This window comes from Arachis hypogaea, chromosome 15 (genome assembly GCF_003086295.3).
Source record: "Arachis hypogaea cultivar Tifrunner chromosome 15, arahy.Tifrunner.gnm2.J5K5, whole genome shotgun sequence".
In the NCBI taxonomy this organism is placed as follows: Eukaryota; Viridiplantae; Streptophyta; class Magnoliopsida; order Fabales; family Fabaceae; genus Arachis; species Arachis hypogaea.
In genome coordinates, this window is record NC_092050.1 from 56,554,910 (window position 1) to 56,562,391 (window position 7,482).

Consider the following 7,482-nt stretch of genomic DNA (forward strand, 5'->3'; position numbering starts at 1 on the left):
AATTTCAATTCTGTTTTGATTCCCAGCATCCAATTTCCTTTATTCTTCCTGCAATTTAAATTTCCAGTTGCGTGATCTATTGCTCTTTTTAATTTCCAACACCCCAGCCCCTTTACTTTTCATGCAATTTACTTTTCTTGCAATTTAAGTTTCAGCTATTTTACTTTCTTGTTCTTTAACTTACTTGCAATTTTACTTTCTGCATCTTTAAGATTCATTGCAATTTACTTTCTGTTGGCTACATTTCACACAATTCACTGAATGTCAGCTTGACTAAACTAATCACCCACTAAAATTGCTTGATCCATCAATCCCTGTGGGATCGACCTCACTCCCGTGAGTTTTATTACTTGATGCGACTCGGTGCACTTGCCGGTTAGATTGGTGTGTTTTGGGAGAAATTTATTTTCCTCCAAAATACTCATCAGCTCTTAACGTGGCCAATTGCCCCTTTTGGAATGTTAGTGGCACTTACTTTTACCACTAACGTTGGAGTTCTACTTCTCTTCCACGTTAGCTTCCACGTTAACATAGTTAACGTGGCAACTAACGTGGGCTATGATGGCTCACGAAGGCGTTATTGGCAATCACTTTTCTCATTAACGTTGCAAGCTAGCCTTCATTCCACGTTAGTGGTTACGTTAGCTAGACTAATGTGGCTGCTAACGTGGTTCTTCCATGCTTCCTTTATCCTGAAATCAAGGAATAAAGTGCATCAAAGCTCTGATCCAAGTTATGAGACATGCATCATTCAATTTGTCCTTTAATTTATGCATAATTCTCATGAAATCATGTAAAATTCACAATGTTTGCTTGAATCCAGATGTAAGTGATTATTTACCCAAAACTTGCTTATTTCCTAAGAAAATACATGAAACTACCTTAAAACCATAAAGAAAAGGTCAGTGAAACTGGCCAAAATGCCCTGGCATCACAATACTAAACTTAAAGCTTGCTTGTCCCTAAGCAAGTACTGGAACAAGAGAATTGATGAATGAAATGACAAGAGGAATGAATCATTATTGTGGAAGTCATGTTCTTGGTTTTATGGGTTTCATGCTTAGCAACTTAGGCTCATTCCTTTACTGGCTTTCAGACCTTTATCATGCCTTGGAATACTCACTTGATTGCACCCTTTGATACTTTTATTTATTGATCCCTTTGTCTTTCCAAGATTTATTTCTTCCTTAGGCTAAGTGTTCTGTGAGGGGGCGACTCTTTAAGATAAGCTTTCAGCCAACACTCCCGAACCAGTTGGTTCAAGGTGCTAGGTGTTGAAACACCCCTAAGGACTTACTCCCTCAAGTCTCTCTCCCCCATACATGCACACCACAGGCACATGGTTTGTTATTTTCTTTCCTTGAGGTCTTGGTGTCCAGCACCTCTTTGGGTTACTAAATGTTCTGTAGCAAGATTGCTCTTGATAGTGGATTTTCAGTTGATAATCCCGGGTTAGTTAACCTAAGTTACCAAGTGATGAAGCACTCCTAAGAACTTATTCATCCAAGCAGATCCTTGGTACAAGAGCACCACAGACACATCCCTCAAGATTCAAGCCCTTGGTGCCTAGCCTTATTCTTTATTAACTTTTCTTTCTTTTTTAACTCTTATTGTTCTTTTCCTTTTTCTTATTAGGATCTTATTATTTAGCTAGTCTTGTGGGGGTGTGTTTCAAGTATATGATTCAGGACAGATAGTTGCCTTCCCACCTTGTTGGTGAACCAACTTAGCTAAGTGATTACTATACCACAAATTTAAGGACCTACTCCACAACTTAAACATCACTCTGGTCTTTCATAACATCTCTTTTTATTGGACATAAAAGGACAAGCATACAATAAGCAAGATGAAAATGAAGGCAGGCAATTTGACTAGCAAGCATAGACCTAGGCAAAAGCAAACTTAAAGATAGAATTGAAAATTCCTAAGCTACTATGGAAGCATGTTCTATTTCATACATGATTTTCCTTAAAAAAAACTTGAAAAAGAAAGATGGAACAATAAGGGAACTCCACCACCTTTTACTCTTGGGGGTGCTCATGCTCTCCTTCCTGTTTGTCCTCCTTGTATTTTTCTTGAGTGCTTGCACTCCCACTTCCCTTGCTTTTTCCAATCAACTTCTTCCAGAAGCCAGCATCTTTCATCTTCTTTTTCAATGTTTCCTTCTGTTGTTTCACCTTCCTTTCCTCTTGTTCTGTGAGATCTTTTTGGATCTCATCATACCTAGGGATTGCAGAGTGTAGATTATGCATATGACTAGACATATAGTTCAACTTGGCTTGAGTGTTTATGTTGAACTCCTCCCTATGTAGTTGCCGTCCTTCATTCAGTATGCTGAACTCATTGAATGCCTTCGTCTGAGCTAGCTGGCGTTGGTTGAGTTCTTGAAGGTGTTTATCTTGACGCTCTTGCCTTTCAGTCACTTGATTGATGGCTTGAGTGAGCTGGGAATAATGTTCCATTTGCTGTTTCTGCCACTCCCCTTATTGATTCATCCAATTAGAAAGGAGTTCTTCTTGACGATCCATCCTTTGGGCTTGAACGTGCAGTTGTTGTTCTTGTCCCTCCATATAACTCCTCGCTAGCTCCTCAATGGCTCCGTGAATGTGATTCAAGTTGATGTTGGTTGGATCATAGTACTCTTCTTGCTGATATTCTTCCTATTGAGGTTCTTCTTGGTGAGGTTCTTCTTGTGGTGTTCTTCTCCCTATTTGAGGCCTTCTTTGTTGTTGGGCGGGTGTCACATACGTTATATGCTAGAGTGTAACCATCCTTCCAGGGTTTACCCAAGTTGGGTTGCTGTCCTCGAAGACTACCTTGGCTTTCGTACAGAGCCTAAGGATGGTGCTGGGGAACCAAAGTCTAGCACCTGTATCATTCTTCTCGGCTGATTCTTGAATCCCCTCAGCTATAATTTCGTTCACATTGATGCTTCCACCCTTTACTAAGCAGTGTACCATAGTAGCTCGAGTAATGTTGACCTCAGAATTGTTTGCAGCTGGGAGGATAGATCTCCTCACAAGTTCAAACCATCCCTTGGCTTCCGGGATGAGGTCTCCTCTCCTGATGAACCGAGGTCTTCTATCTGAATACCTTTCCCAGTCAGATCCTATAACACATATATCATTCACAATTTCTTCAAGTTCATCATTGTCGGGGCCATTACTTATTCTCACGTGATAACTGGGCTCATCAAAATGTGGTGATTTCAGCTGAAGAACCCTTGTTATGGCATTGGGGCTGAAGTCCACCTTTGTTCCTCTCACGTAACTTTTGAAGGTGGGGGCCTTGGTTTTGTCTTCTCTGACCACATTTGTGTAGAATTATTTGATGAGGTTTGCATTTATCTTTGCTTCTGGGTTCGTGAGCCTTTGCTAACCCCTTTGTTCGATCTTCTCTCGAATCTATGGGCATTCATCTTCGTTGAATTGGAATGTTAACTCAGGCAATATCTTCTTGAGCTTTATCCGTTCAAATTTACGTTCATGGAATGCAGTTTTAAACTTTCCTTCATCAAAAGGGCTGCTCTTAACCGGTTCCTTTCTCTTTTGCCTCTTGGAGCTTGATGATGCCATGAATGATTTTTGAAAAGTGAAGGTGTTGTCGTGAGTGATGAGTGGTGGAATTCGGTTGGGTTTGGATAGGGTGTAGCTTGGAGAGTTGTACTTCGAGAGTGAGAAATTTGAAGAAATGGTTGTTGGAATGTGAAGGGAAGTACGGACTAGGAATCACTTATATAGGAAAGTGATGAGTGAATGAAAGGTGTGGATTGATGGGGTGGTTGTGTGATGGACGGATGGGGTTTAGCATGGGATGAGCACAAGGATCATCAACTTTATGATGGTGTTGGTTCAGTTTCCAAGCTTGTTCTTCTTCCAATATTGCATGGCAACAATTCCCAATGAAATCCCCTTGGAGACACGTGTACAGTCCTCTCCTTTTGTGATAGCCGAACCCTTCAATTGTCCCATTAATCCTCCTACAAAATAAAAGAAAAAATTAAATTGTGGGAAGTGGCGGCAAAGTTTTAAAATAAAAAAAAAGAAAGAGTAACTACTTTTTAAAATTTTTGTTGTTAACTACTAAAAGCTATTCACAAATGCAAACCAACTGACTAATTAAATTTCCATATATGCAACCTTGGTGACACCAAACTTATTTTGTGGCAATGTGGTGTAAGATGATTTGTTCAAGGTGCTAAAAGTGACATGCTATGAGTTGCATTCATGTCCTCTTAGTGTGCCTTGAACACCAAACTTGTTCTTCACTATATGTTGCATAAAAGGATTTATTCAAGGATATGTCAAAGTTGATTTGTGATCCATGAACCCTGCTTTATTAACTACTTTAAAAGCATGTAAAACATGGGTTGCCTCCCATGAAGCGCTTCTTTAGCGTCACTAGCTTGACGTTCTTCCTTTGTCATGGTGGTTGGTAATGCTTCAGATCTTTCCTTCTTGCAGTAAACCTACATCCATTGACTTCATCAATGATCTCTACATGTTCTAGGGAGAGAACTTTGCTAATGGTGAAAACCTTAGGTAACTGAGATGGGATGGTGGGGAGATGAGGTGGGATATCTAGGAAGTAAGCTGAGATCACTTTATCCCCTGGAGAGAAATCTTCTGTAGGGATCCTTTTGTTCCTCCATCTCCTTGGTATCTTCTTCTTTCTTTCTTTTGCTGTTATCCTGCTCTTTATGGTCTCTTTTCCTAGGGGGATTTTGTTGCTGGTCCCATATGATTCTGGTGGTTTTGGCTCCACTTGAGTTTCCTTTAGCTGTGACAGCTGCTGATTATTTTGTTCATCACCCAAAGGAATTCCTGAGTGTACAGCTTGTGCCTCAATGCTTGTTTCTCCCACCATTGCTCTGTCATGCTCTGTCCTTAGTTCCTTGCCTTCCTGACTTGCTTCCTGTGAGGGTTTGAAGACATTGAAGGTGAGTTGTTCATCATGTACCCTCAGTATTAGCTCTCCTCGCTCCACATCTATGAGCGCTCTGGCTGTAGCTAGGAATGGTCTTCCCAATATGATTGGTGAAGATAACTTTCATCCATTTCCAGTATGACAAAGTCTGTGGGAAGGAAGTAGTTCCCAACCTTCACCAGCACGTTTTCAACCACTCCTATTGCTTGTTTTTGAGTTTTGTCTGCCAGCCTGATGACTACGTCTGTGGGCATCAGCTCATTGATTTGCAGCCTCTTCATAAGGGATAAAGGCATTAAGTTGATGCTGGCTCCCAGATCACAGAGTCCTTTATCAAACATTGTTTCTCCTATGGCACAGGGGATGTGAAAACTCCCTGGGTCCTTCCTTTTTGTAGGCAGCTCTGGTTGAATGAGAGCATTGTACTCCTTATTCATCACTATGGTTTGTCCTCCCTTGAGTGAGCTTTTTCTGGTCAGCAGCTCCTTCATGTACTTAATGTATGAGGGCATTTGTTGGAGGGCCTTGATAAATGGTATGTTTACATGGAGAGATGCAAATATGTCAAGAAACCTTGAGTATATTCTCTTCTCTACACCACCATCTAGTAATTGGGGAAAGGGTGCATAGAGTCTCAGCAGCTCCTTCTGTGTAATTATGGTTTCTTGATGATTCTCTTCCTGCTTTCCTGCCGATGTATCTTCAGGTTGTTCTGATGGTTTGTTCGGCTCTTCCTCATTCTCCTTATCACTTATAGTAACCATCTTACAATCTTCCCATCGACTTTCTTTGCTTCACCTCTCGGATTTTTCTCTGTGTCACTTGGAAAGCTATCAGTAGGTTTGGGAATCTTCTCAAATAGGTATCCCACTTGAAATTCTAGCCTCTTGATGGTGTCTCCCTGATTCTTGATATTGGCTCGCACCTCCTCTTTGAACACCTTGTTATCTTGAATCTCCTTGCATATGCCTTCAAGTAGAGTCTCAATCCTTGATAGTCTCTCTTCCGATGATGGAGAGTTGAGATTGGAAGGATGAGAAGGGCCATTTTGACTTTGGTATGGACGTTGAGAAGTGTTGTTGGATGGGTGTTGGTATGACCTCTGTGTTGAGTGCTGGTGAGTTGCATTGTTGTTGGCGTTATGGCATCTCTGATCTTGGCCTTGGTCTTGTTGATTTCCCCACCCAAAGTTTGGGTGTTTCCTCCAACCAAGATTATACATTTTGGAGTATGGGTCATGATTCTTCCTAGGTGAATTCCCAATGTAGTTGGCTTGTTCCTGATCACCCTCTGCTTCTTCATTCACCCCTTCTTGGGTTGCTGCTGAAGTGGTGATTGCTGCTACTTGATTCCTCTCCATTTTCTTGGTGAGGTCAGCTAATTGGTTGGTAATCATCTTATTTTGAGCTAGCAGTGCATCCACATTGTTCAGCTCTATCACTCCTCTAGTATTGCCTCTTTCAGAAGCATAGAAGTAGTCATTCTCTGCTACAGTCTCAATGACATCTATGGCTTCTTCAATGGTCTTCTTCTTGTTCAGAGATCCCCCGGATGAGTGGTCTACTGCCTTCTTTGATTCATACGAAAGGCCTTCATAGAAAATGTGCAACTGCACCCATTCATTGAACATATCTGGCGGGCATCTTCTTGTCAAGTCTTTAAACCTCTCCCATGCTTTATATAGAGTCTCACCATCCTGCTGCCTGAATGTCTGTACCTCAGCTCTCAACCTGTTGATCCGTTGAGGAGGATAGAATCTTGCCAAGAACTTGTTTACCACATCTTCCCAGGTTGCTAAACTCTCATTTGGAAAGGATTCCAGCCATTTAGATGCTTTGTCCATGAGTGAGAAGGGAAACAGAAGTAGTCTATAGGTGTCAGGATGAACACCATTAGACTTTACAGTATCGCATATCCTCAGAAAGGTGGTTAGATGTTGATTGGGGTCTTCTTGGACACTTCCTCCGAATGAACAATTGTTCTGAACAAGGGTGATGAGCTGTGGCTTTAGTTCAAAGTTGTTGGCATGTATGGTTGGCCTTTGGATGCTACTTCCACAGTTTCCTGTGTTTGGGTTGATGTAAGAACCCAGAACTCTTCTCTCTTGTCCAGCCTGATGCGCTGGACCTTCTCTGCCATGGTTGTGAGCCTCTTCTTCATGATGGTTCTCCATATTCTCCTCCATGTCTGGTTCAAAGTACTCTTCCTCTTCCTCAGCACCAACTACTCTCTTTCCTCTTGCTTCCCTTCTTAATCTAAGGAAGGTCCTCTCAGGTTCAAAATCAAAAGAAGTTGAAGCCCCGCTTCTTCTACCTGTCATACAACTAACAAAGCAAAAGCAAGAGAGATAGATGCAGACAGTAATTTCTACAGAAATGCTGTTAGTGTGAATGACGCAATATATCAAACAGTTAGTGGGTTAGTGACTGAATTGTAAACAACTAAGAAAATGGGTAGAGGAAAGGGAAGAAAATAGCTAAACAGAAAGTAAATTACTCAAATGAACTTAAATCAAACAAAATAAAAACAAATGCTCAATCTAGTTATCTACCAATT

The 7,482-nt window shown here is 41.2% G+C and overlaps 1 non-coding gene across 1 annotated transcript; it reads left to right on the forward strand.

Moving 5' to 3' along the window:
- The first annotated feature begins 6,551 nt into the window (after positions 1 to 6,551).
- Positions 6,552 to 6,658, forward strand: LOC112753485 (small nucleolar RNA R71). The gene has a single exon (XR_003177870.1). It is a non-coding gene; the product is annotated as a small nucleolar RNA R71 (small nucleolar RNA).
- The last annotated feature ends 824 nt before the right edge of the window (positions 6,659 to 7,482 follow it).